Source organism: Manis javanica, chromosome 3 (genome assembly GCF_040802235.1).
Source record: "Manis javanica isolate MJ-LG chromosome 3, MJ_LKY, whole genome shotgun sequence".
Classification (NCBI taxonomy): domain Eukaryota; kingdom Metazoa; phylum Chordata; class Mammalia; order Pholidota; family Manidae; genus Manis; species Manis javanica.
This window is the reverse complement of record NC_133158.1, coordinates 8,970,102-8,979,304: the sequence shown is the minus strand read 5'-3', so window position 1 is coordinate 8,979,304 and position 9,203 is coordinate 8,970,102. Positions and strand designations below refer to the sequence as shown.

The following is a 9,203-nucleotide window of genomic DNA, read 5'->3' as shown; positions in this document are numbered from 1 at the left end:
GCAACTTGGATATATGACTTTTCAAATTTTTGGCAATGGTTGAGCTTGAAGGAATATGCACTTATATATTTTGGGGTGCATGCCAGTGTCCTTACAGAGTCCTTTAAGTTTGGTTGTGCCAGTGCCCAGGAATGTACCTGGTTTCCTTTTTGGGGCCCTTAGGCTGTGCAGGGCCTCACGCACTCTCCACGTCTCATCGCTGCTCTCTCTGGACCTGAGTGATCCCGTATCTCACTTGGTCTTCCGACAAAGTGTTTAGTCGCATTTCTGGCTCTTGTCCAGTCCCACCACCAGGTGCTACAGAGCAGCTCACCATGCTGGCCATGTGTACAGTACCATGTGAGTATCTTCTGTGCCACTAAGACAGCCTGTGAGGCTCAGGGAACAGTTTGTGGTATTTCACCATCGGTGTGTAGTATTGAAGTATATAAGCTATTTAAGGTATACTTATTTGTATTCACTACGGCAAAAGTGTGGTCTGCATTTTAAACATGAATAATTAGCAGCAGAGAAAGAATGATTGCCTTTGTTAAGCACTCCTCTAGTCAGAACTTGTGTATCCTTCTAACCTCCTTGGTGTACCCCGAATTATTCAGGCTTTGTCTCACACAGGCTTTGCAGATGGGAGACTGAGGCAGAGCTCATGCTTGCCTACCTAGAAAGTAGGAAAGCCACAGAAAAGCAGTCTTTAGTATTCCAGAGGCAGGCTCTTAACCATTGCTTGACTATTTTAACTCCAGTATTGCTTCATCTCTTCTTACTGGGGGAGAAGCAATAGAAAATGCATGTATTGTGATTTTTTTATCTACCCTTTGATAAAAAAGTATTTGTTCTCTAATGTAGAGCACCCAAATTTAGCACATTAAGGAGAGAACCAGTGTCTCTACATTGTGAACTCAGGCCAAGAGGAAATGCCAGGGAGCCTAGCTACCTCTTGTAAAAATGCAAAACCATAATTCATCAGTGGCTGAATTTTTGCTTGAGTCTTAGTCTGTGTGGCCATGCCCACCATCAAATCGGTATAGAGAAGTGAAATTCAGTCCGCTCTTTTACATTCAGTCTTCATCTCTAAGCATAACACATAAGCTCGCCAAACTAATGATGGGAACTTCCTTTTCTTTGGTGTGACATAATGTTAAGTGCACCGATGTGATGTGTTTTGAAGCAGTCCCTTCATGTGCATTCCACTCACACGCCTTTCTCTAGCCCACTTGCTCCTTTTCTTCCTTAAGTTTTTCCAGATTGCTCATTTCGTGCATTTTTAAAAAATCTGATTCAGTGCTGTCCCATAGAATGATCTACCGCGATCACAATGCCCTGCAATGCCTTGTATGGTAGCCACAAGTGCTGATGGGGCACCTGAAATGTGGTTCCTGAGGCTTGAGGAATGGAATATTTAAGTTTAGTTGCTTTATATTTATAAATGTTATAGTAAATAACCACCTGGAGCTGTTGGCTTTGATTCTGGACAGCACAGATCAAATTAAGTTTTGATAAGTGAGGTGTAGTTCTTAACCACAAAATGTGATAGTTGAATCTTGAAATCTGTGAGAGACCTTGAAGCCATTCTCAAGTGTCATAAAACAAAGAACATGTTCTGTAACAGCTGAATTTTAACCAAGGTTTCTCCTTGTCCTTCAAGAAACTGATGTCTTCTGATGGCCTCTGTAACTAAGGAAAACCAGAAATGCTCACCTGGCTGGGTTTCCTTTTGGCTGGGTTTTGTACAGGTCTTGAATGATCACTTGCTTCTGAATCAGCCCAATGTGAGCACTTTGTTTTGCCATATTAAGGGAGAAGTGGCAAAGCAAAGCAGTCAGCCAGGAAGGAACTACGACTTGGTTCATATTTTCAGAGTACGTGCGAATGTACAGCTTGCTACTGATGTAAAGCATGTGGAGAAAGCCCAGGGAGAATTAGTTTTCTTTCATGATTGAATGTTAGCTCTTGTGGTATGTGGAGAAACAGTCTCTTGCTTGTACGGACTAGCAGCTGTTGCTATTAGGAATATAATCATTATGATACAAAGCAAGCGTTTTTCATGTTTCCTGTCACATCTGTCAGAATATGTTCTATGTAAAAATGTGTGTGCTTTCTCTAAAAAAATATAATTGGTAATTTAACATATTAAAAAAAAGGTTCTTAGTCAGAAATGGGAGCATATCATCTTCCCTAACCCACCCCAAATTAGTACTGCCCAATGGAAATAAAATGCAAGCCGCAAGTGTGATATTTACATTTTCTAGTAGCCACATTAAAGAAGTTAAAAAGTAAAAAAAAAAAAAAGCAGAATAGGTAAAATTAATTTTAATATAATTAAGTCAACCTAATACATCTAAGATATTTAAATATGCAATCAGTATGAAAAATTAATGAGCTGTTTTGTATTCTTTTTTCTGTGATGAGTCTTTGAAATCCCGTGTGTGTTGTACACTTGTAGCAGGTGAAATAGACTAGCAAATAGCACTTGCTCAATAATGACATGTGGCTGGTGGCTACCATACTGGTCAGCACAACCCTAGAACCTTATTCAGGGTATAGTGAACCACGTTTGAACCTGTGAGACGTAAATGAAGAATTATCAAATACCAAGCAGAGATAATCCATTCATCTACTCCCATTTCCTGTCATCAATACAATTTACTCCGAAACTTTGATCCAGAGGAAACACAAAGATAAAACAATATGGAACCATTTGTATGCATACACTTATGTCTTAACATTTCTGAAGACACTTTTGGTGCATCAAACTGACTCAGTTTTCTTGCTCAGATTGTCACAACTTCAGACATTTTTACTTCTAAGATTGGAGAAGTTTTGTCATTTTGTCTCTATTCTAGCACATGAGCCATAAAATCGAGAATTTTCTTGTGAACTACTATTTTTTTTAACTTTACAAATCAGATTATGTTGTGGTATAACCCAATCTTTTTATTTAAAAAAACAAACATTCTACCCTCATTATATTTAACTGATACTATATATAGATGGTCTTTTTAATAAAACTTTATTTTGTAATTCTATAAATCAAATTCAAGTTTTTAAAGAACTTGTATTTTGCATGGGTATGCTGCATAGGGCTATTTTCAGTTGCTATTAGAAAAGGCCTTAAAAATTATGTTGCTTATATACTGTAACTGCACAGTTACTTGAATGTAGACAGCAAAAAATGCTATTACATCCTATATCTATGTGAACCACAAATGTCAACTGGTTTAATAAAAATGTACTTTTTATAAGTAGGACACTTGAGCTAGGAGAATCCAGGTGAAACGTAGTTCTTTTGGAATTGCTTAAATATCCTTATATAAAGTTTCCAAATTCTACTGAATTCAGATATTTGAGTCCTGAATTTGCTGCTTTTAAAAGCTCTCTGAGCCTTATTTTCCTTGAGAGTAAATAATATAACCTGGCACAGAGTTGGGAACTGTTGGTCACATGGATGGAAGCTGTGGGTAGCACCGAGTCTAGACCATTGTGTGAACACTCAAGGTTAGCTCTGTGTGTGTGTGTGTGTGTGTGTGTGTGTGTGTAATTGCTACAAATTATATATTAAAAATATGTATGATAGCAAATACTGCATATAGTAATACATATATTTAGGAATATACAATCTACAGAAAATTAAAAACATATATTATGTGTATTTATGTTCTTTTCAAATATCCCATAATTTGGAAAAAAATTTATAACAAGTGAAGAAGCTTTTAATAGTTAGTGGTTTGAAATAAAAGAACCGAGGTTCAAACATCCCTTCTAGGGCATGATATCTTAGCTGTGTCAGCAGAATGTTTTTTTCTGATGTGAAGTTTATAGTATGAACCAACGGTGTTTACCTTTCTACACCATTAGAAGCAGGGGATCTGGGTCACCTTTGGGAAATGGCTGAATGGTTTCATATCTCAAATGTTACCTTTGTTCCCCCCTTGACTCGTGGGGGAGGAAGAGTACAATTAAATTGATTTTAAATGACATTTAGCATTATGTATTGATTGGATACAAGTGCTCTGAAGCAAAAGTCACACCGTTCAGCTCCAAAAAGCACCTGCACTGGATAACAGAAGCAATCCGAGCTTTCCTTTCCGTGCAGCAATTCAGCCCATGTTAGAAGTCTGGAGAGTGAGATGCACGTGGCTAGTAAATGCCTCCCAAACCTTATTATTGAAATGTAGCCTTCGATTCAGTTTATTAGGTTTTTTTTTTTCTCATTTATATTTTATTACCTTTGAATACAGTCATGGATCCTGGAAATGGAGTTTTCTTTAAATAAATTGTTTCCAAAGTTTTGAACGTCTTCTGTTAAGTGATGTCTAGGAGCAGACACAATGTCGGCCAAGCCAGGGTTGAGATAAGGAAGGGTAAAAATGTTTCTCTGAGTGGGCTGTGATAGCATCTCCATGTCTCTAACTTTATTTCTGTCATCTTTGTTTCTGGAGAGCAAATTCCTGGCTGTGTTGGAGGTGGGGGGAGTCAAGGGATGGAAGAGGGGTAGAAGCTGGATATATAAAGCCTTGTTTTGTTCAAAGTGATTCTCCCCAAAATAGTTGACTTTGCCCACCAGGGGAGCTCCCAGAGTGATAGCAATTAAGAGGAAAGTCATGCAGCCAGTGGCCTGGCCATCGCCCCAGGCTCGGGGAGGCCCCCCAAAGACTTCTACAGTGTACACAAGACCCAGAAGTGGTGTGCCTGTTAACACCACGTCCAGCTCGTGCAGGAGAGTGATGCAGCCCTCAGCTAGTTTGGCCCCTACTTACATCTTGATCAGTTTCTGGTCCAAAGTATCCATCTGTTCCCCTGCCTTCTTCCATTGCTCAGATGGTCGAAATCATGTTCCTTACTTAGGCCAGGTCTCAGTCACTGCGGGTGTATTGGAAAGGCCACTTTGCTCAGCACAGAGTGAATCTGTATCACATACATGGAGCATTTAGCATACAGTAGGTATAGATACGCATTTACGCTCAGGAAGTGTAATGCCTACTAAGCATTAAAGCATGAAAAAACGTCATGGCACTTGTCCTGCTCTGCATATCTCTTGGATGCACCCCTTATTTGTGTGTACATAATATACAGAAGTAGTGACGAGGGGTAAGTGATTCAGAGAATCAGGAGCTGTAGCTCTTAGGGCATGCTTCATTTATTCGTTGTCATCTAAAATATGAACAAGCCATAGTCCCTGCCCCCAAGGTGCTTAAGGTGGGGATTCATCAGGGTGGGGCGCTGGAATCTACCATGGAAAGAATGGGAGAGAAATCAGGACAGGTCTCTGAGAGATGCAGGGCAAGCTGGAGCTAGCTGGGCCAATGAGTAAGGAAATGAATGAACACAGTGTGCAAAGGTCCAACGGTGAGGGTGAAACCCCGCGTGGCGGAGCACAGGAAGGTGAGAAGGGTGGCACCAGGTGAGCTGGGGGACGAGGCAGGGCCTTCAAATCCATGCTAAGGTGCTCAGAAGGGTCCAGGGGATAGTAGGAAGCCTTCCAAGAGTTTTGTATAAGGAGAGGTTGGGGTCATGCTTGTACAAGAAAACTGAGGTCTGGCTGCCTTTCAGGAACTGAAAGGCGTGGGCAAGACTGGACTAGAGCTTCTGCTTTAAAATCTGTGCACTCAGGACTGTGATGCTCCTTTAGGTGAAACCACGTGTACAGTCTGCTCCTGGTGATAGGTGGCAAGATGTAATTGTAACAGGTGTAAATAAGATTTTGCAATCCAACTCGGCGGACAACGAAACTGAGATTGATGTGTTTCCAACCTCTTCTGTAAAGAACACAGCAGCGAACAACCTTGTACATACATCTCTCAGGCACTTGCCCAATTATTTCCTTAGGATAAATTCTTAGAAATGGGTTTGACTTTTTAGGGCTTTGACGTATGTGGTCCCAGAATGATATGGATGCCTGCAATCATGGTAGATAAACAGGTGCTGAGTTTGGTGGCAATGCTGCAAGCACAGATATAGAAATAAAGTGTGCAGTGAGCAGCTGTGCCTGGATAGGCACGCATGCCCAATTTTTCTCTCTAGATTTCTTTGTACCACTGGTTCTCTTCCCTGGTTGTAGGAAGACTTGATTGGATGAGTACCTAAGACTGACGGGGTGTTTGTCTATAATGACAAGTGCTTGACTGTAGCAGCAGATGATGAGGGGCCCTAGGGAGACATCGCCACCCACTTGAGAGAGATCCATGAAGGGTTTATGACCCGTTTGAATCCTGATCGAGCATCGCTGTCTTGACCCTCAGGGAACCAATTGTCTGGAATACTTGCTCTGTCAGTCTGAGCGATGTGCTTAGAATCCCTTGGAAACCTGGGAGCCTGATTGTTTGTAAAACACAGAGTGAATTACCAAAAAGACCGAGAGATTGGAAATAATTTATTGCCGCATTCCACAGCCAGGTTTGCCAAATGTGAACCTCGCAGTCTACATGCGATATGGTAGCTCACCACCTTCAGCTGTAAATTATTATTTGAAATTACGAGGCAATGATATTTGAATTTTGATCATACCAAATAAAAGGGTTTTGCCTTTCACTTTTGTGGCTTCTCTGTGGTGGGAATGTTTGCTTACCAAATATGTGAACATTTTTAAGGATCATTAGAAGTGTAAAAAACATACACATTGTTTGCTAATAGGTATGAAGTGCTTGTCTCATCTAAGTTTCTGCAGCTGTGTGTGGAGGGGCAGGAGGCATCAGACATGCTGAAGCATGGCTAGGTCAGAGGGAAGCACAAGTGAATGAATGGTTTGGGCCTTCTTTGTTCTTGCTGCTCATTTGCTGGATGCACCCTTTAGAAAAGGCAGGCATGCACATGGAACAGCTGTGTAGTCTCACGGTTCTGCGCTTTCTGCTGCTAGTTACCCATCCAAACCCGTCCCTAAGTCCTAACCCAGTTCTGTGCTTCAGGTTCTCCCTTAGTTACAAAGAAATGAGCTCTGAGCAGCTGAGCTAAGATCATTGCTATAGGTTAAGGCAGACCAGTCATGATTAGTAGATGTATTGCCCGGTGAATTCATATTCTCTGTTTGCTTTTCTGTTCGCTCGTAAAGATGGTCTGGTTAAAATCCTCTGGTGGCGGTGCGGATCGCCAAGGGCTTGTGGTGAGGAGCAAGGTATGTTTTATTGCACACAGGTAGGTTGTTCCTAGCTGTTTTTAAAAGCAAATGGCTAAAACTCCCAGCTGTAGAACAGTGGTCACAAAGGCATCATTAAATGTTAAAATGGTTAAACTAAAAAAAAAAAGTAGGAAAACTGCATAAATAGGTGTGGGAAACATCAATATTGCTCATTGAACAGTCTATTCTTCTAATATGAAAAGAACAACTATTTGTCATGGTTCTAGTCCTTGAGCTGGCAGTTACCTAATTACATGCATATGAAATTCAAAAGGCTTTTACCAAGGGACAGTAATTTTCTTCCGCTATTTTTAAAGTTGCTGGGATGAAAGAATTACGTTGAGCAGATAATGGATGGATTCTTCTATTCTACATTGAGGTCCTGAATCGACTGATCACACCATGGTTATTCATTAGCGTGTTACCTTATAATTTGAAGTCAAAGACACCATTTTCGCTTATTGCTGACTCTAGGGGTACCATTGGTTCCAGTTTTTTTGAAGACTGTGACCTGGGTGGTGAAGCTGGGCCTAGACAGGACCACAGCATAAATCAAGACAAAGTTTTGGCTTGGTAAGGGTCGTTGTGCACCTCTGGGGAACATCCTGATTACGAGTGTCTTTTCGTAGTCTACTTCACGTAGCGTATGGAACTCGGGATGTTCATATCTGTACTGCGACGGGGCGATTTTGTGGTGATTGTACCGGGTCACTGTGTTGGTTACCGTGCCATGCTTGCCCACCTCCCTGCTCTGACCCTTCTGCCTTACTCTGTGTGCAGTCTCTGCCCTTTTCTGTCCTGTGGACTCCGCTGCCCAGGCTCCTTTATGGATGGGATCTGGGCTTGACTGACATCACAGCTAGGCAGGAAATCAGGCTTGGAGCAGAAAGCAGTTGGGGCTCTCTTTCCTCCTTCCTCCCTGCTAGAGCACTGCGGTCAGCAATGGCTCCCCTTCCTGGCTGCCCTTTCTCGGTGCTCCAGTCCTCACCAGGCTGTGGCATCACCGCAGCTCCCCCACCCCTCCAAGGCCCCAGGATGCTGTGGCTTCCTGGTGTTGCTGCACTCTAAGCACCTCCACCTACCTTGTTGGTTCCTTTCCCCACCTGCCCTTCTGTTAATAATCCTTTTGTCACAGTCTCTTTGGTATTTTATGATATGAATCATCTGTGTTGGAAGCATCTGTTTCCTCTGGGACCTTACTACAGCCCACAGGTCATTCAACCAGGACATAGTAGACTTGGGTGTGCTTAAAAGTCAATATTCCTGGTCTCTAACCCTTAGGAGATTCTTCTGGTAAGTCTGCAGTGAGTCCCGAGAATCTGCATCTTAAGGAAGATCCCAGTTGGTTCTGATATTTTGAGCTTTGGCCTCTGAAGAAAGTAGTATATTGTAGGTCTTGATACTTTCCACTACAGATCTGTGTGAATGTACTCCTAATTGGAACAGGAGCAAATTCCTCATTTTCTTTGTTCCTCTTTCAGTGTGCGTCACAGTGCGGGAATATGTTTTACTCTATCCCTCAGTGGATGGTCACGTTTACTGGTAACCTTGGCAAAGGCAGAGAATTCTAGTGAGGGATTTCAATACACAGTAATCACCAATTACTGAGATGGGATGGGGTGCATGTAAGATTTAGGATATTGGTGAATATATTATTAGCTAACCATCAAGTTCTTAGTTGTTTTGTTTTAAGTGATATGAAGTACCACACCAGAAATATTGGTATCCTGTTCACCTATGATTGCAAAATTTAGGTAGAAATCTACCCAAACATAGGGGAACAGGATACAAATATATCTAGTATGGACACTTCATATCACTTAAAACAACTAAGAATTTGATGGTTAGCTAGAAATAAATTCACCAACATCCTTAATCTTACATGTATACAGCTGATGACTACATACATTTGGAAACATTTCAAGAACAATTGTACAGTCCAAGATGTAAATGCACCAGTGAAAGTGTCACATAACATGATTTTTCTGTAAATCTCATCTTCCTCCTGACCCCTCCGCTCCAGATGCCCTCTTTGCAGGCGAACGGACGCTGATTCAATTTTATTCTGAAGTGGCCATTATACTTTGACTCTGTA

General features: G+C 41.5%; 1 protein-coding gene across 25 annotated transcripts in view; it reads left to right on the top strand.

Annotated features, from left to right (window-relative positions):
• The window catches only part of FHIT (fragile histidine triad diadenosine triphosphatase), a 1,286,968-nt gene that overhangs the window by 750,526 nt on the left and 527,239 nt on the right, over positions 1–9,203 (top strand). The gene's annotated exons all lie outside the window — the stretch shown is intronic.